Source organism: Doryrhamphus excisus, linkage group LG7, assembly GCF_037039965.1.
Source record: "Doryrhamphus excisus strain RoL-2023G ecotype Guam linkage group LG7, RoL_Dexc_Guam_v1.1, whole genome shotgun sequence".
NCBI lineage: Eukaryota > Metazoa > Chordata > Actinopteri > Syngnathiformes > Syngnathidae > Doryrhamphus > Doryrhamphus excisus.
The window spans coordinates 8,804,908-8,825,383 of record NC_136363.1 but is presented as its reverse complement, the minus strand read 5'-3'; the positions used below and the strand labels follow the sequence as shown (position 1 = coordinate 8,825,383).

The 20,476-nt window shown below is 41.6% G+C and overlaps 1 protein-coding gene across 1 annotated transcript in view; it reads right to left on the bottom strand.

Annotated features, from left to right (window-relative positions):
* The window catches only part of dlgap3 (discs, large (Drosophila) homolog-associated protein 3), a 68,991-nt gene that overhangs the window by 25,188 nt on the left and 23,327 nt on the right, over positions 1-20,476 (bottom strand). Inside the window, exon 2 of the mRNA XM_058046308.2 lies at positions 12,530-12,602. The gene's annotated coding sequence lies outside the window, so the exon portion shown is untranslated. The remainder of the gene's footprint in view (positions 1-12,529; positions 12,603-20,476) is intronic.

Sequence of the window (20,476 nt, the reverse complement as noted above, 5' to 3'; positions counted from 1 at the left end):
AAATAATAGTAGCGATAATGAATAATAGTAGCGGTAATGGACGCACGATTAAAAAAGTCTTCTCGCTGAGCTAATTTCACATAGAGCAGTTCCGATCATGGAGAAATGCAAATGAGAGCTAACGAGAAGAGAGCTCACGGAAACACTCTAACACTTGATTACCTGTCTCACTCGCAGTAATGGAAAACAATGGAAGCATGATTAGTGTGTTTCCAACAGTAAAATTGCCAAAGTGGATGACAAGAGAGTGCATTTCCATTTTTAAGGGGGCGGGGTCCGTCAGGCTCGCCTTTCATCAACAGTTTCTTTTTATCTCTCTGCAAGATGGGATGTGTGCAATGGGACTTATTATTATTTTTGAAGCCACACAAACAATCTGCATATACACTTGTGTCACTGAGCTGGTGAGGATGTCCGTCACCATTCACTGCAGACAACTGAGCCCTTAGAGATACATCCATAATCAGAGAAAAACAGACTCGGAGGGACAATCTTTGCAAAACTTTTTGAGGACTTTTGTGTCTCTGGTGAGTTGATAGTGTGACTGAAAAGCCGTTCGGCGGTAAACAGACAAGCGAGACGGCGCCCGCTAAGAAAGCATCCCTGCAGAGAGCATCCAGCTAAGTTCTTACATTCATTTACATGTTCTTTTGTATAAGACCGTGGCTTTTATGTTTGATAAAGTGAGCACCAAAGATTCATTTTGGCACTAACACACTCCGATTATTTTGGATATGGGGAGGGAGTGACGCGAGCGGTATTATGTAAGATGAACAAAATGGATAGTGAAGGGTTCACATCTAGTTTGCAAACAAACTGGATACATCCAGCTGACCCTTGTCCAAGCTGAGCAATGCTTCTTTTGTTGTTCTAAAAAGCAAGGATGTCAGCCTTGCCTGCGCTTTTGAGTACAAAATGACAGGAAACCTGCTTGTATGCCTCTTTGCAGCGCTTACTCGACTGTACAGAGATGTCAGAACGGCACACAAAGTGATGTGCAGTACTGTGGTAGCATGCTTGGCAAGGACGATGGCTGAAACCCGTCAAATACTTCCCGTGCTTCTTCAATAATTAATGACTGGGATATGCAAATATTGTCAAAGTGGCAATTAGAAGCAATAAGGTTATGGCACACTGAATTTGCCTCAATTTCACTGTCGGTTGCTTTAAATGCTGCTGTAATCAGATGCATCTTGAAACAATTGGTCTGAAAGACACTGACACTCTTGTTCATGTTGTTATTATAACATGGTAGATCAAAGGTCTGCTGAAATCATACGAGGGTAGAAATTCTTCCAATTATAAGAAAAAGCCTTATACCGGTAGAAAAGGTTGTGGTTTGGTTTTGACAGAGCAGATATTTGTTGTACAGACATGTGGATTAGCCGAGCGACTCAACAATATTTTAGCATCACAGTCCCATACATGACTAGCGACTGGACTTTGAAGTTGTTTCCAGACATGATTTTTTTCTGGAGGTAAAAATCAGATTCTCCAGGACTGGGACTTATATGAGAAGAAACAACTACTGACAGTGGGTCGAATGTTGCCACAAAGCAGCTGCCCCGAACCCTGGCTTGCTTTAGACACTTTCTACACACATTACCCAACCTTACTATGCACATTTTTGGACCCACATGTCGGATTGACTTGAAAATTTTCACTCAGGGCCGTCTAACAAACAACAACCAATCTAACCATGTAACATAGTGGACAGTTCGTTGGGTTAAAATGATTGGTATTATATTGTAGCGGTAAATAAAACACACAATTTTGGTTGATTTGTGCCAGAGCAACGGCCAGCTGGTTGGGGAGACGATTCTGATGCTCAAAGTGCTTGGCGTCAAGCTTAGCGTGCACTGTTAAGTTCTGCTTGTCACAGGAAGCTGATCTCTCTAATCAGACTAAGCAGCTTGTCATCGCACACTTCCCATCATCTAATTAACCACAATCAGGCAGGATCTGCATTGCATTAGTTTGACCTCGTGTATCAAGCAGATTCTCTTACGGACACAGTAGTCTTATTAGATAGAACATTTTTAGCGCTTGGTGTATGAGGGTAAGCATGTGTGAGTGTGACCTCACTCAACTCCAAGGGCGCTATTATAGTGGAAGCATTTGGACTCATCACATCGATGCTAACCATTAACAGCCTTATCTGCTGCGCCAGCTGTGACAAGACAGTAAAACTGTGATTCAGTATGAAAACCAAAGCTGAGGAGGAGCCAGAAAGTAGGGTGGAGGAGTCTGATCAGAGGGGAGCTCTTTGACGCGTGAGATCCTGGCCTTTCATGTTGTAGTTTGTATTCAAGTATTCCAACCCTGATGACTGTGAGATTCAGCCGTTTCGTTCATGCTCATCATGCTTGTTTGCTTCCACATTCGACTTTTCCCATGTCAAGGCTGGGGCCACTTTGACAAAGATACGGTGGAACCCCTCAGGTCAAGGATGTAAAAGACTGAATTGACTGAAAAGTTTTTTGGTACAGCTTCATGCACATTGAGGTTTTAGATGGAAGACTTTCTTTTGATTGTTCACTCTAGATCAGTACTGTAAGTCTGTGATGTATGGCACAGTATGCCTCCCATTGGACTCTTGGGCTGGTTTTTCTCCGTTCTATCATTATTTCCTGTTCAATGTTTTATTTTGTTATTTTTGTTTCCTGTATGGCACTGTGGGAGTTATTTAGGTGGTCAGCTCGTTGTCAGTTCATTTGTCCATGTTAAATCTTTGTAAGCACTCTTCCTGTTCTCTAGATCTGTTCTATTTTTAGGCGTGTCCATGGTTCCACGCCCAAAAAAATACAGTGAAACACAACATGATAGATATGGTATATACTCTGGAGTATACTGTATTTTATCACTTCAGGAACTAAAAGTCAAAACATTTTGCCTTTGACAGAACTGAATATCAGAGTGGACAAACCGAAAAAGGTTTTGTTTTTGTCCAGTTTGCGTTTTGACCACACCGCATACGACAGGATGGTTGGAAAACAGTGAAGGGATGCAAAAAGGTCAAAGGTTGTGGATCAATTCTAGCAGGTCCATTGGGATATGCACGCAGATGGTGCATAATCTCTGAATAATGCAGTATGACTCCCACTCGTGTTTCTCTCCTTTGGCCAGAATCACTGCAAAAACATGCATTTAGACCTTACTACAATTACAGTGATGCTGATTAACTGAAACGCAAGATTATTACTCAATTAATCAAAGCGCTCTGGTAGATACGTGTGTTCCAGTGCCCATTTTCAGTATCGACAGTAGTTATCTTCAAAAAACCAAATCAAACAATCATTGGAAAAGGTACAAAGAGCGGAATGTCGGTGGGGTTTATGGTTAGCTACAATAGGTGACCAAAAGTACTTTCCGACAACAATAACGCCAGTGCAAACACATACTTTTATGAATACAAGCGGTATACAAAAAAAAGAGGACACCGGATGAGCCTCAGTGCCTTTCAATTACTGTCCCCTCAAATCCTGATGCCCGTGCGGCTCTCCTGTGAGACGAGGCTGTGAAATTGAATTGCCGAGCGCATCTCTACAAACAAAGCAGCTCTCCTGCAACCTTGGCGCTAACGTAGGGGAAAGGCCCGGCAGCACTGTGACAGCAGCAGCGCGTCCTGCTAAATCCACTAAATGATGGAAAAGAAAACAAATCATAGCCTTTAAATGGGCGGGGTAGAAACTGGGCAGTGAAGGGGGTGAATGGACGGGGAAGGTAGAAGGTGTGCTTGCCGGTTGACCTGTGCTAGCTTGCGGCACTTTGAGTGGAATCGTTCAAGTGGTGATTATGGATTAGTGTAGATCTATTCATTTTGCTTATGAGAAGCGTTTGAATGATTGAACTCACATCACCAGCCAAGCAGCTATTGTTGCCCATTTCTATTGCTGCTGCAGCGGTTTGAGAAACATTCATTTGATGTATTCTGCAATTTTTACGATCGCAGCACACTGATATGATTCGGGGAGGCAGACATCAACATTCATTTAAATAGGAGGGCTGCATTTGGGTTCTGAAGCCTTTGGAAGAATAGAATTTGAAATATCGGATGCACGCTATTTGGTTTTGAAATACATATGCCTTAAAGGCTAAAAAATGAAAAGTTGATGATATGCTCAATTTGGCATGCAAAAAGGACCGGCTAAGTCATGAGTACTGACGGAAGTGGCTTTTTTGCTAAGACATTTGTGATGGAAAATGGAGTGCATTACTTAGCACAACCAGCAGAGGCGCCAATCAAACCCCTTTAATACAAGCCATCAGCTCATTCTAACAAATGTATGTGTATTTAAATCCGTACAGTCTGAATAGCATGTGTGTATAAGTCCCCCAAAGGTGTGGACAGTCTGCTCAGCCTGCACCCATGACACCCAGGAGGCCCCTGGGGCACCCCTCGGCCTACCAAGAGCTTCCTCGGGCCCACAGTTGGTGATCTAGTTTTACAGGCTAACACATATGGGATGCCTCTATTATTCATATTCTGGGAGATGGGAACCTTGGAGCCTGTGATGATGATGATGATGAGTAGTATCAGGTGGATGTGTCACAAAACTATGCATGGTTATATTTTGGTTTTGATGGAGGTTAGATCATTTATCACATGAGCTCCAAACACACAGTTTACATTGCCCCGACTTAAACATGAGTGGGACTCCCGACAAGCAGATAGACACTGGCAGTGAATTACAATCCATTATTCTTGGCGCTAAAGCAGTTACAGCCGAAACCTGAGAATCCTATCCAGAGGGATAAGATGTAGAGGACCTGGACAAAGAGATGGAAGGAAGGAGTGACTCCAGGATAAAATCAAACAAGGGGAAAACAGATGCGGAGTGTAATGTGGAGATGGATGAGATGGAAGAGAACAGTGAGAGAAAAAGGAGGTCAGCCTTTTGGTTGTGTGGAAGCAGAATGATGACGGTCACCAGGCGTCAGTAATGGTAGATGACATTCAATTAGATTACCTTCCCGCCGCATGTACTCAGCCATGTAGTCTGTCAAATTGCATATTGACTGCGATAACTTCATACATGTTGGCAGTTCACCGGGCTATTGCCCCGCTATAAACACTGTAAACAAAGAATAATGGGAGCGCAAATGTGACTATAGTGGTGCTATTTAATGTCTACATTTCTACTATTAATGGTTAAAATCGTATTTAGAAAGTCATAAACTATGAAAATTCCCTTCTTGTGGTCACGTCTGTAGCCATTAAAACCGCCATAAACAAGGGATGACTGAATGTATAGAAGAAAACTTAAATGCTCGTTGCTACATGCTAATTATAGCATGTGTGTACCACACACAGAACTGGCCATTAATCAAAAGCAGACAATATTAACAGTACAGAAATATATCAGCCAACAACTGTGTAGCACAACACATCTTGTGGAGTTAATAGACTCTACATCAGGAGTTTGCCTACAGCCACAGCTAATCCTCATTCGGTTTATGATGGAGTTTATCCCATCTGATTTTGAATAGAGGCATTAATAGAATAGTTTTTCGTGGAAATACTGAACATAAAACAGACCAGACATGAATGATCAGCCATATCTAGCACCAGAAATGCCAATCTTCACCCTCCTTCTATTTGCCTTCCTCTTTTGGGTCATGGTTTCATGAAGAGATGACATCACATTTGTCACAGCCTCTAATGAAATGTCACTATCATTTCACAGATCTAGGTATGTGCAAGCATGCGCCAGTAATGTCACCTCCACTCTTGTTCGGGGCACAACATTCACAAACTCACTCGCGCTCTCATCTCCGTGAGAAAGGATTTTAGGGAAGCTCAAGCGCATAAAGTTAATGAATAATGGAGGTTAAAATAAAGAACCCAGAATCAATTATGAAACAAAAGATGGGGAAAAGAAAGGCCAAGTGAAATTGGTCTGGGTGAGACGAGGACAGGAAGTGGCTGGGAGGATGGGTGTGGTGATGGTGGGTGTGAGCCGGGGATAATCCTTGTATCCTATTGATCCCATTCTCGGCTGTTTCCAAACCAGTTATTGTCATCTGCAGCCACATGAAAAGGAGTTAATGAGGGAAGAAGAGCTTTGGAGTGTCTCAGCACAGTCGGGGGAATGCAGATAAGGACGGGAGACGGCTAGAACGGGGACTGCTCTATAAGAGAAAGTTTGCTCGTGCTGTAAAAGGGAAAGAATGTAAGATCGGGATAAATGCAGTACTTTTAGAGAAAGGAATTGTATTAAAAAATAGATGGCATTATAATATGGCATATCTATCTAACTAATACTTTATTCTATAAATATGTATGGACATATAGATTCTTGGTTGGCATCGTCGTTGCTATAGCAGCCAAACTGACAATTGTCTATCCAGGAGCTTGAAAGGCTCATCTCTAGAAAAAGTCATTTATATGATAATTCTTGCAATATTGCTTACTCTGTGGCATAGTAGTTGCCATATGACAAAATGATTAAAAAAAAAACATCATCACATTACTCGAGACGTGACGTGCTCTTGCAAAGAATGTATCCAAATGCATTTAACCCGATGAAGGTTATTTGCATCGCTCTGCTTCCACTCAAGGATGTCTGGCTGCTATAGGTGGCTCTCGCTATAGCAACCATTGCCTACAACATGACATTTGCAAGCCCGGTCCATTCATATACCGCCTCCATGTCACATCATATCATAGCTATCCTGTCAGCGAGGCAGTGTGTCATTTACCAGTGTGAAAATGTCACTCATAAAAGACCAGCCATGACATTATTCTACGTTATTAAAGACATATTTTATTTTACATATTTGAATTAAAATCCCGCAACCCTCATGAGGACAAGCGGTAGAAAATGAATGAATGAATTAATTAAAATCCAAAATAATATAGCCTCTCCTATTGTTTTTATGGAAAAATGCCATAATATAAATAAAAATATATGCACTCGGCTGCAGAGAGTGTTTAATATAGGTAAGGCATTTATTACAGAGGAACATTTTTTTTTATAATATTTCATAATTTAGTAGTTTCTTCCACAAATATATAAGGACAAGGACCATGGACAGAAACATTCAGCTTTGCTGATGTCATGCATGCTTTGGAAATAGATGTGTGTTGTTGTGGATGCCACTACACAATGTAGCGTTGTAGGATTATTTTTCCAAGTGGATGGCTTCTTGTATTTAGTACTCAAAGTTTAAAGAACACAATATGGATTTCTGAAACCGAAGGCGAGTCAAGTGTGTGTGCGTGTGCGTGTGTGTGTGTGTGTGGCAAGCATGTTATTTCAGCTGTGAGTGGCAGGGCAGGTCACAGAGGGAGCAAGAGGCTGTGAGTGGCTCAAATTTTCAACTGCCCTCATTTCCCCATGGACACAGAACACACACAACACACACAGACACCGTCACATGTACATGATCCCCAAACAGCACACACACACTTGGTTTCAGACCGTTTTTACTAGCTATTTGTTCAATTTTAATACGTTTTGGCCTCAAAGCCTCTCATTACCTGCACAACTGACAACTGAGTCATGACTGAGAATGAAATGCAGCGAGGAAAACTGCGAGCAGATGAGCAGATGAGGCGATAACAACACACGGGGGGGATGCAGTTTTTTTTTCAGGCCCTTGTTGCGTGTGAATGTTCGCAAGATGGTGTTGCAGGAATGACAAATCAAGAGATGGGGGAGAAAAACAAATCCTGGGTAGTTTTCACTTCCTTCCCTTGGAACATCTCCATACTGCGTCCTCGCCGCTGGCTCGTGATCGATTAAAAGATGTGTGAGGACGAAAGGGAGGGTAAAAGGACAACTGGTCTTAGTCAGCAGACACCTCGCTGGGTGAAGCATCAACATGTTCTATAGTCTTTATTTTATCCAAATCCTTTACGGACCCTCTCAATTCCCTCATCAGTGAAATAAGAAAGCCCATTAAAACAGGATCACTCCGAGCACCATTGTTGGTTGATTATGAGCTAACATAATATATAAAGACTTCTTGGGAGGATTAGTGCTAATCTGTAGTTGCAATACATATCATCCTCAATTGCTATTTAATTGCGAGAACCATTAGTGACAGCCTTATAATCCACAGGAACGCATTTTTATTTTTGCAATGCATAGAGGAAAATTGGCTTTGGGTTTTTTTTTTCCAGATCCGACTCTCACAGTTTGGCTGACATCCATATGGAAAAGGTTATTGTTAGCCTAATTTTCTTTATAAAATCGTACTGGCAGACTCATTTCTTGCTTGTGTGGAGGTGTCAGGAGAATCTGACCAACATACTGTATCATTTTGGACCTCTTGCCTGGAGCATCACTGCACTGCAGAGCTTGTATAAATATTGATAGTTCACGTTCCATTCAGTGTGTGTAACCACCTAAAAAGTAAGAGATTTACTCATTCAAGCCAATACTGACCTGATAAAAACACTACTGTTTGATATCACATTTCCACCACATTGCCACCCAATTACTGTACTAACATCCAATAAATCTGCTTTTAGATCACTTTGGCTAGTCATTGGCGTAGAACCGCACCACAGTAGTGCTTAAGATGTGTTTCTAGTGTCTTGTAATGGACGGTATCGTTATATTTAGCATGGATTGCACAATAGAATAGATTTATATGTCATATAGAAGGTTGGGGGCCCCAGAGCGTGCCCCCGCGACCCTAGTGAGGATAAGCGGTATAGAAAATGGATAGATGGAGAAGGTTGGACAATTTGAACCGCCCACAGTAAGGCTTGGCTTTAATTTGACATTTACTACAATGACTTTAACTAGGTCTTTGCAAACCTCTTGGACTCGCAGTGTTAATCCTGCATTTAATTGGTCCGACCGACTGGCTATGACTGGTTGTTAGCATTATGGATGGATACGGGAGGTTTCTTTTGTGTTTTGTAAAGAAACGAAGGTAGGTGCTCATGCAGGTGTGTGTGTTGGTTATAAGCGATGGGCCGTGGTCATGAGAGCCATGCCGCTGTCTAATTATCCACACGTGATGGATGGCTTTGATTAAAGCACATGAAGGCTGAGACAGTCAGCGCCTCCCTTTTTTTTCCCCTCCGCACTTCTTTTTTTTTTGGTCCTGTTATACACTCGCTCGATGCTGATGCGACTCGAGTAGTTCACAAAAGATGAGCTCTCACTTCAACACTGATAAAAGATATCCATAAATCATCATGAGTTAGCGAGAAAGAAAGGTTGTGAGAAAGAATTATGGGTAGGAGAAAAGATGGACAGTCGAAGAGAGGAAATCATTGGGGTTTCCAAACTAATATTGTTTGCAAGCATGTGAAACTGATATATTGGCATGACATTTTGGGATGATTCTGGAAAACGTTTATAGTCGTCTTTGAATAACAAGTGCATTATTTCCTCAGGGGATGCCGACTTTTGGCTTGTATTTGTCTCTCGATTGTGCAAACAATACAGATTGATGATGGAGTTGAGCATGCATCGTTGGTAACATAGATACAGGAGTCAATTATTTGATGGTGATATTTTGCTAGCAGTAGCAATGTTGTGCTAATTGCTATACAGGAGGGGTTTTCAAGGTGAGGCACAGTGATCCTACCCCCAGAGAATAAAATACAGCTGTCAAAGGAGTAATGTCAAAAAATGTGAATAATGAAATACTGTATAAAAATGATTTTCTCCGGGTACTCCGGTTTCCTCCCACATTCCAAAAACATTCTAGGTTAATTGGCCACTGAGTCCAAATTGTCCATAGGTATGAATGTGAGTGTGAATGGTTGCTTGTCTGTATGTGCCCTGTGATTGGCTGGCGACCAGTCCAGGGTGTACCCCGCCTCTCGCCCGAAGACAGCTGGGATAGGCTCCAGCACCCCCCGCGACCCTTGCGAGGAAAAGCAGTAGAAAATGAATGAATGAATGTATAAAAACAAGCATAATCAGCATAGAAAATAGATGGATGTTTTGTGGTTGAATGTCCATCATTAATAAAAGAAAGTATTATGCCAATGCTAACGTGCAAGTATGTCTTATTTACTGTATGTTTAGGATGGTATGCCTACAATACTGTGTAATACAAGTGTAAAGGTGACTATAGGGGTGTTATTTCATGTCTAGAGGGCTCTAATAATTTTTACAAAAAACATACTTGGGTCAGAAAAAGGTTTTCTTGTTCCTCTAACCAGGAAAATATTAAATTTATTAATATTGAATTATACTTATAATGTACTTATCGCATATATCTATTCTGCAGATTCAAAAATGCAGGAAGTAAAATATGCAGCTTAAAACGTAATCAAGCAGCAGGAATAGAGATTGGGAGCTCTGTGAATTTGCTTACCTGTTAAATTGCTTGTTGGACACGACGGTTATTTTGTGAATTTCTGAGAATGAGTTTATATGGTAAAACCATGTAAGATCTCCTATTCATGTTTTTCTCAGCTTTTAACAATACATAGCAAAGAAACACTTCAGCTCATGGTTTTATGAAAGAATTGTTGAACCTTATAATGTACGGCAACCCAAACCCTAGTGAACATAAAACTGTTATTTTAGCACATTTTTCAGAGTAAGTATCCAAAGAGGCATTAATAGTAATAATACATAATATAAATTCAGCTGCAGGCTGAGCTCATGTTGCAGCCAAACACATTTATTACACTGCTATCTCCTTTGTATTGGTATGAGAGGCAGTGCAAAAGTAGCACTCCAGCTTTTGACAACAATAGATTGCTTTTATTTATGTAGCAGCGAAATGTGACCTGTAAAAATCATGCAACTTTACAGTGATGATCGCAACCAACTTGACTGTTATTTTCAACCAGGAAAAAAACACACACAGGATGGCGACAGAGGGAGAAAACAATTTCCAACCTAATTCTGTTATCTACAACTGATAAGCTGTACTGAACAAAGCAGAAGCACAATTGATAATGTGCATTTCTGCAGGCTTACTTATTGTATGACTGCTTCATCAGAGCTGTCGTGTCCAACGACCAACACCCAAATGAAGGAAAAACACTGACTGGAAGACATGAAGTGTACATGTACAGCTTTACAAACGCATGCACTATTACATATTTTCTCTTTTTCAACCATGGGATCACGCAAGACTAATTTAAGCATCTTAGGTCCGGACGATGCCGCGCGTTAGGAGATTTGCCAATTTTGGGGCAGTTTGAGGGCCCATTTGCAGCAGTCAGGGGGAATAATAACAGCAGTTTAACTAATGATTTTTTTGCTAAGTAATTTGGAGAGGGATGTAATTGCTTTGGCACAGGGTAATATGGGATAAAGATTTTAAAAATGACCTCGGGATTATTTGCACCGATTGGCTTGGCAAGTGATCTCCCTCAATCACGCTGTACAATGTTCTGTGGTCCCCATACATGATAAGCACAGCAGGTTCTCACAAGGATTTGCTTACATAACAGAATATATATCACCGTAGCAACAGTAGTGGATATAAAAGGGCCAAGATTTAAAAAAAAGGTCTCAAAGTGTGAGTCTGTAAAACATTTTCATTTTGAGTTCATACCACTATTGTACCATTGTACCAACAACTGAGTAGTGCAACCAACCTTTTAAAGAGCAGGTAGAGATAGATAACGCTTCAAATGCAACTACTAACTTCATTTGGAGGTTGCCTTGAGGAGGATGTTTTTAGAGGCCCGGCGGTTATTTGCTTTTTTGACCAGACATCTGGCAACCTTGCGGTTAATTGCATAGAGTTGTTAATTGGGGCATTAACAGTATAAGCTGATGAAGGGTATTGAAGGTGCTTTCTTATCTTCAATACTTCAGTGTAGTGTTTCTTTACAATGTGAGCACCCTCTACTGGCATGGCATGTACATTGCAGCTGTCTCAGTCATCTTTGTAAGTGCGTTTTGACAGAATATTGTGCGTATGTTGCTACTTGATGTTGTTGTATACTGTGTTGTTGTCCTGTAAGTGAACCCTAAATGAATGAAAAAAACACATGAGTGGCTTCCAGACTCCAGATTGTCGCGCTTTAATGTCACAAACGGCTTTTGTAACCTGAAGGGAGGGGGGGGGGGGGGGGGTACCGTGAGGAAAAAAGGAGGAGACGTATGGCTAAGAATAGAAGTACAACCTCAGGCCAGTCGGCCCCGCCTGCTATTTTTCAATTTACTCCCGTGCCAGCTTCAACTTGTCTGACATGCTTTTCTTCCATCTCCATCAACCGCAGCGACTCTGGTGTCCACGGAGTGAAGTCAACATTGTGTCAACCTTGACCTCTGACTTGGTATGGTTGCTATGACTTGAGCAATCTTGTGCACCGTTTCATATTACCTTGAAAATAGAATGGACAACAGAGCTGCTTCACACCTAAGATACTAAAGGCTGAAGGAAGTGAGTGGCATGCACTTTCTTCGAGCTACTTCACTGACTGCAGGCTAATCCTTGAGAGGTCCCAGCGGGCTCACTTGCACGCTTCTCCAGGGGATGAATATCAAGGACATGCAAGGCAGAAGTGGGGATTTATATGTGCGAGGTGATGACTAGCTGCGAGAATGACACTTAAGCGCCTGTGTGCACGTGCATATAGGCTACTTACCACAGGCTCATCAGGAAATGGTGCTCCATGTCTTTTTGGGTGGAAACAGCCAGCTTTTTATATTTTGCTCAGTCTGTAAAGGAAAAAAAAAGACAGATCAGTGAAGCTGCACATAAGCTGATTGGTGTCTACAGTGCATCTCCTGCTGTCTGTAACAGTAAATGCAGCTCTACCCGTGTAGTCTGACCTGTAAATGGGTCCCTGGTGATGTCTGAAAATGTACTGAAGTAGAAACCCCCCTTTTGACTGTGTGGCTGCAGCTCCCCTCCCCAGGAGTCGTAAAAAGGAGGGTAATCATAGCAAATGATGAATCAAGAGGGTGAGGGGCAAACATTAGTGATGGAAATAAAGGGTATAGGGGAGGGGCTAATTGAGTGTGTTACCATCTTAGTGTAGTAAAACGTATGATGTTACATCACAAATAAACCCCTGATGCAATAGTGTAATAGTTAGTATAAGCAGGAAGCATGAACTCCCTCTGCTTTTGTCCCTCTCTCTGCGACTAGTTATGGCTGACACACACCCTTTGCAAGTGAGGGTTTGGGTCTCCATGGAAACAGGGGCCCATATACACACACTATAGCTGGTCTGAAAAGATGACTTGACGCACTCCTGCAAATTCCCGGAATTACAGTAATCGCCTGGCGGTTGTGCGCAGGGGAAGTTGTGTCAAAGTGTCAACTGTGATATGGAATGGGTTTGATACACATTGTGTGGCACGAAGGGGCTGCAGGTTTATCAATGCTGAAGGATCTGTTCAGCGGAGAACGGCAGCTGCTCCCGCCGATTGATTTGCCGGAGTGTGTGTGTGTGTGTGTGTGTGTGTGCGCGTGTAGTCATGTGAGAGTGTGTGTGAGTGATGTGTCGCAAGCTCGCTGCAGAGATAATTAGAACACAACTCTTTTGCTGTCCCTGCAGGCCACTGATCCAGCTGCTTTCATCTAATATAGGTCAGCTGTGACAAAGCCCTCTGCATGGACACTGATCAGCTCCCTCATACACTACACATGTCATCTCACACACATATCATACACATGCATTCACGTGCAGACATTTATGCTGCTCTACAGTACGCAAACATAGTATCATACTGTGCACAAAGCCCGGGGAAATGATTTCACTTTTCTATAGCCTCAGTGATAACATGACATTTCCATGACAATACTGTATGTAGCTCAGGTGTACTCATTGCATAAATTAATGGTGTGGGATTCCTGTTTTGGATGACAGTTCCTGCCCTAGCAGGACTTTTCATTTACATAACAAAGGCATTTTTGTGCAGAAGAGAAGGTGCACAACATAAATCAAACCCAGGGTAGAAGCAAAGAACTGTTCACACACTTGGTGGATGTGTCATTAGGTACGTTTGCTTACTGCCATTGTTCTATTCGTGTGTAGATGGTGTGCAGTGAGGTTGACCTGTTGTGAGTTGTTTTGGTTGGCATATTTGGTTACACGAGGGGGGGTAAAGTGTGAGAAAGAGCTATCAGTATGATGCAGCACACTGAAAACAACAATGCTGATAAATAATCCTTCTTTGCAAGCTAAGTTGAAAACATTGTGTCTTATGCAGAGTTCATCTTATACATGGTGACTGGAGTTCATCAGGGCCAACTCACACTGCCACCAAGGCCAGAACTGTCTCTGCTCCAGTGACTGATGGAGTAAACTGGACTGCAGCCAAGATGAAGAAAAGTGTAGCAAGCGAGATACAGAGAGGGGGGGAAGGTAATTATCTTCTCTATTCTTCTGTCTGTGGGCCATCTACGCCCAAGTACGATAGAGTAACACTAAATGGAGAATACTTCACCCCTTTCGGTGCTTGATCCAACCGATTGTACACATGACTGACTCGTCGAAAAACATCATTGCTGTTGTGTTGTGAGCTAATGGGGCAATAATTGGTACAAATGTGAACACCTTCTGGCCTTAGGAAGGCAATAATAATGTCGCATTGCGGGAGATCTGCACAATCTTTTCTGCCTCTTTCAGCCAGAACAATGCAAAGCGAGCAAGAAAGGGTCATGCGGGGCTTTAAGCTGCGGGTATTTATACAAATACAATCAATATTTAATGCTCTCCTTCTCGACTGACTCCCTCTCTATCTCCTGCTCCAACAAGAGACTGCAGTAAGGGGCATTAATTAGGGCCAGACATGCACCCAGCATCCCCCATAGGGATGAACAGTAAGTCCAGTTCATACCAGGCCAGCAGAGGACCTCTGTAGCTATCGGTAGCGTTGGTTTCTTGTCAACTCTTGAGTGCATTTTAGGAAATATGTAAAAAAAGAAAGTGATTGCACCCTTATGACTGCTCCCTAAAGACACCAGATTCAATCAAAACCATTTCAGAAGAGTTTTAATCGTATTAATGTGGTATTATGACATGAGCTAGGGTATCTTCACTCGCAGCCTGTATGCACATCAGTCATGTCTTTGAACTGAAGATTTTCCAAATATTCCCCAAAGTCAAGTCACTCTCAAATGTGAATTTAATCCCTACATGTCCTTCTAGAGAGTCGAAGTTCTTTTTCTTGTTATATAATGTGAGTTTCTTCAGTTTATTACATTCAAAGACCAGAGGGATGAAGCCTTTTTTTCACTTCTGCATCCCAATGGGAGGACGTTACAGTTGGGATTCTCCATCTTGGAATCAGAGTCATTGTAGTCTTCAATTAAATTGAGTAAATATTATTAATCCTGGTCAAGCGTCACATATAAGAGATGACAGTCACCCAAATATGAACTCTGCATGCTGTTATAACATTCAAGAGCTCAAACAACATTTGCATTTAGTTGACTTTTCCACGTTGGGATTATGTCAAATAATTTTGTGTGATAAGCACACAAAGACCTACAGTGCATGTCGTGACAGCTCCTCGAGAACCGCTTGCCAGAGCGGCCATAGAGGTGCCGTTAAATAGTCAAGCTGTTTGGAGCTGCATCAGTGATTGATTTCCACGGCACTAAGTGCATGCTTTATGCACTTTAATATAGTTTTGCATAACTGCAAACGCCAATATTGAATACATTGTATTGTTCAATAAGTATATCTCATTAAATGCAGGTGTACCCAATAAAGTGTCCAGCATGTGCATATCTACCATTGGGCATGCAGGAAACAAACAAATAACCCCCCAGCTGTGTAAATGGGAAGCATTGTGATGCTAAACCTCCATTCAGGAAGTGAGCGTTCCAAAGCGCCGCATCATTAAGCCACTAGCGTCACCTACTTTACATAGACACCTTAATTAATTTTGCTAAGCCTCTTTCTGGTGCAAGCCGGCGGTAACAGAAGGAGGATGGAAGTGGCATCTTGACCTACAATGAGTGTCTCATCTTACTATCATTGAAGATTTATCACCATGGGAGCTCCCGTTTGTTGTGTTGGTTTAGCAAAAATAAATACACAAATTGCATTCAGTGTGTGATATTCAAACTGCTGGCCTTCGCATGACCTGCTTCAAATCTGTTTCTCCGCATGAGCAGCTGGACACACACACATACGCAGGCGGCAGGATGCAAAAAAAAAAAAAAAAAAACCCAGCCCCATCTCTCGTCCTAATGGGTTCTGGCTGTACACAAATCAAGTGGATGTACCAGCTAAAGGCATGCCTGCACACACACTGCACATTAGAGCGAGGTGGTAGTGGCACACAACTGCATGCATAAGTCATAGATGGACATGCCGAAGAGAGGGCAAAGGGTGACTGAGAGAAAGGTAAACCAAAGAGAGAAGCTTCTGAGTGGAAGCTAAAAGAAGTGACAAGAGCCTTTTCCCTCTTGCATCACAAGGATGCACATCTGTAAGAAGACATGCAGCTGTACTTTTCTTCACGGTCATGTCTCTTTAGCGTTGCATAAGAGCAACCAAGCTAACATCTCTATGCCATTTACATTTTTTACTGTTTTAAGAACAGTTATTGTCACTACCAATTATCATATGCATGACTTTAGAGTGAAATGGAATGAGTTATAGGACAGCATGATATTTACATGATCTGTGCACACTGGCGTTCAGTGGAAAGAACCACAGCAAGTCACATGCTGCTTAAGTAGTTATATTTGGAAACTCTCACAAAACGATATGCAAAATCTTAGTATACGTCATGAAATGTCAGTTCAACATCTACTTGAGTGTTTGGCTTTTTCTTTTGCTTTCTGTGTTAAGGATATCCGACAATATTGTTTGGTATCTGTTTTCTGCCGCTCAGTGATGACGTTCATACTTTGCACTTTACTCACGGATGTTTGTGCCACATCAAAATGTGCACCTGTCCTAATTGAGACGAACCTCTCTTACTTGATCGTAGTAGTTATTGAAGCTGACTGTTGGTCATCATTTGTTCTAAGGGCTAAAAGACAATAAACAGATTATTCAGGAACCAGGAACGCATTGTGTTCCACTTAGGGGTTCCACTGTATACAACAGTAATTAATCTCGGTTGCAATTCATGACATGCAATATTATTTTATGGCAGAATGTATGGACACAAATTGCCATGCAAGGATAACGTGCCGCCTCATTTACCCCATCATCTTTCATTCATTGCACATAAATCTCCAGCCCTGTCCATGCTTGGGCCGTGTATTGATGTTGTTCCGACGCATTCAGGTCATAACATGACAAAACAAGTTTATAACACGTAAAATGTTGCCTCATGTTAGTCGCTATTAACGAGCGGGTGACTTGAAGAACTACTAAACTGATGATTAATTCATTCTGCCGCTGGTACATCCAGAAGTCCCAGTGATGCCCCCTCAGTGTGCGTATATAATTAGTGCTTGCACTACTCGCGGTGCGACCTTTGAAAGATTTGTGCACATGTGGGTGTTGAAAACCTCCAAACTCCGTGCTTGTGTGATCCTCTGAATGCAATTTAATGTGTAGGTCCTTTCACCCCCCCAGAAACTCAATCCCTTGCTTGCTAATGTATTACGGATCATTAGACAAACATACTGGCTGAGCACTGATTACAAAACTGAATGATGCATGCTATTTTGCCCCATTGTGTGTGTGTGCGTGTGTAGATTCAAACAATGAGGTCATTTCAGAGAGATTGTCTGAAGGTAATGAAGAGGATGTCCATTAGAGGCAGACTATTGGTAATGTGACACCAGGGTTACAGCGAGGGTCTGAGACGTCATTCAAAACCATGTCATGCAAGGTCAATGCACCATTTGCAACTGTACCATTCATCACCTTCGTAGAGCGCGAAACGGAGGTTATGGTTTTGCCGGTGTTTATTTGTTTGTTTGTGTTCTGATTGGATTTAACTGATTACATTTTTGGGGGGATGCGGAGGAGAGGAGGTTCTCCAGATCACTGTCTGTATCCTGGATTCTTTAACACTGTGAGATTTTCAGTCAGAGCACTTAAAAAAAATACAGGACAAGTTTCCAACAGGTTCTACTAAAATATCAAAGACTGATCCAGATAATGGAATGATTCCAGATACTATGAACTAAACTAAACTGTTTGCCATTATGTAGCGTGTAGGGAAGAGTACTTACCACAAGATTACCCAGCATGTCTTGCGGGTTTGTGTGTATGTTAGTGCGCAAGCGTGATGTTATGTTACTTGCATAGTTCGTGTGGTGCATTTGCGTTGTGTGTTCCATTTGTGTTAATCTAACAAGGTTTTTCCGTAGACTGGCCACAATAAAAGGCCACTTCAAGACTCCTTACACGTTTACTTGGGGGAGAAAGTGTGGCATTTTTTGGGTCAAATGAAGTACAGTCATCCCTCGTCATTTTGCGGTTCGAATTTCGCTGCTTCACTCTAGCTCAGTTTTTCAAAAATATATTAATGAATTAAGCATGCAGTTTTGTGCCTATTTAAGCAAATTTGTTTCCCTAAATGTATTATTGTCAAGCATAAAAATGGCGCTATTAACTAAAATACAAATAAAAGGCATTTATGAGACGCATTCAGACACTGTGTAGTATTCTACACTGGGCACTAGGTGTCAGTAATGTTTATTCACCCACAAGCATGAGTCTTATTTATGCCATAAATGGCTTATTTTCTCTTATTATGCCAACTACATTGAGTAATACAAGTATAAAAATGACTCCAGGGGTGCTATTTCATGTCTATACTGTTCTAATAATGTTGAAAACCATATTTAAAAGGCTCGAATCCTACTTTGTGGAAAGTTGTATCAATGTACCAATTAAAATAAATGAGGGATTACCATACACAACAAATATTGTTCATAAATCTGTCTAAATCCATTGCTGAGATAACCCATCTACTTCACAGGTGTGGTATATCGTATATACAGTATGTGTGATGTGTTTTATGCATTCATAAAAATGCTGATTCGGGGGGGAATCACTATTCAAATGAGCACTTTGTGCACAAAAGCATCTTGAGTCATTCATATAATACTGCTAGCGTCAGTGCTTACGTTACTATTCAGAGTTGCATGTGCAGTGCCTGTGCAAACTTTGCTGCATGCTAAAAATATAAATGAATTTCTTTTGGGAAAAAAAACAGTTCTCACAGTAGCTGGTTACTGTTACTTTAGCGCCTTGACTGTGTTTGCACCTGCAAAATTAAATGTCACTAAGCGCATTTACATTTAAAATCCAGTTTTAAGACTTTTCAATGGGTATTGGTTTAAAAGACAACAAATGAGACTTTATGGTTGGCTCATTTGCATCACTAAGATGCACAGGACATATTCATGGGGCTTTTTAGCTTATTTGGAAGTTCCTTCGTTGACTATTTCCAGGGAACAAGCCAGTTGATTTCAAGCTTTTTTATCCCCCCCACCAAAGACTCTCTCTCATCTTACTCCGATGGTGTTCAATATATCTCGCTTTAATTGATCTCTTACATCCCTTTCCCGGTTCACCGTGACAACCGGCTCACAATGGGGGGTGCACCAGCTAATATGCAAATATTAACAGAATGTGTGGGTTTTCGCTGAAAACTGATCGAAGCACAAACCATCCTTTGTGGTCATTTGCTCTTCAAGGACACATGCAAAGACGTACAGAAAAGAAGGGAAGGATGAAAGGATGCTACCTGATGGGCCGTTTATCTTTTGCTAGTACGGGTGGAACAGTAACTTGGGTTTTTGGTTTCTTTTACCTTTTTTGTAGGGTGATGATGCAACTCCACAATGAAAGAGATCATGTATGATGCAGTTTTAAGCCAAAAAAAACAGTATACTTGGCATGTATTGAGATCCATGCTCTGCAACAACCAGGAAGTGTAAAAGGAACAAGGTAGAAAAAAACAATTTTTTTTTTCTGATGAAAAATGAGAGTCTATACCATATCTAGATAGCCCTAGGACGCTGTGTACCTTAAAAAAACTGTCAAAATCATCAAAAATGTCCGGTACCACAAGGGACACTTTTGAAAAAATGCCTGGTATTGAAGGAGTTAATAACAAACTTTTTATTAATGGCTCCGGGCGCTGTTGTTAGGCCAACCTCCACATAATCTGGATTAATGTTCGGTCCAGCAAACAGAAGGAGAACGATTTTTCTCCCAGATTTTAACACTTTGATAAAACCCAGCTGTGTTTTAATCCCCATTTCCCAAACACCAATTACCAAGACAAAAAGCTGCCTGTGTAAATGTTAAAAAGTACCTACAAGGGGCAGGAAAAACATGAAGGTGAGCGATGGCTGGACGCTAATTAGGAGACAAAGCAGGAGCATCTGAGAGTTTAGACAATGAGGAATGCGTCTAACTTTTTCCTTGTCTGTCCCTCTCATTAATTGGCTAAATGCCGTCATGTAAGTCTGTGATGTGTGTGCACGCCTGTGGTGATTGTTAGCATTAGGCCGCTGTGGGCTGTGGTCGCTCCCGGCGATGAGCAACCGCATCATTAGAGAGAGGTGATTATGTTATTCTGTGTGACGACGCCGACTCTACTGATGACCCCCGCACAAACCTACGACAGACATTTATTTCATGTCTTTTTGT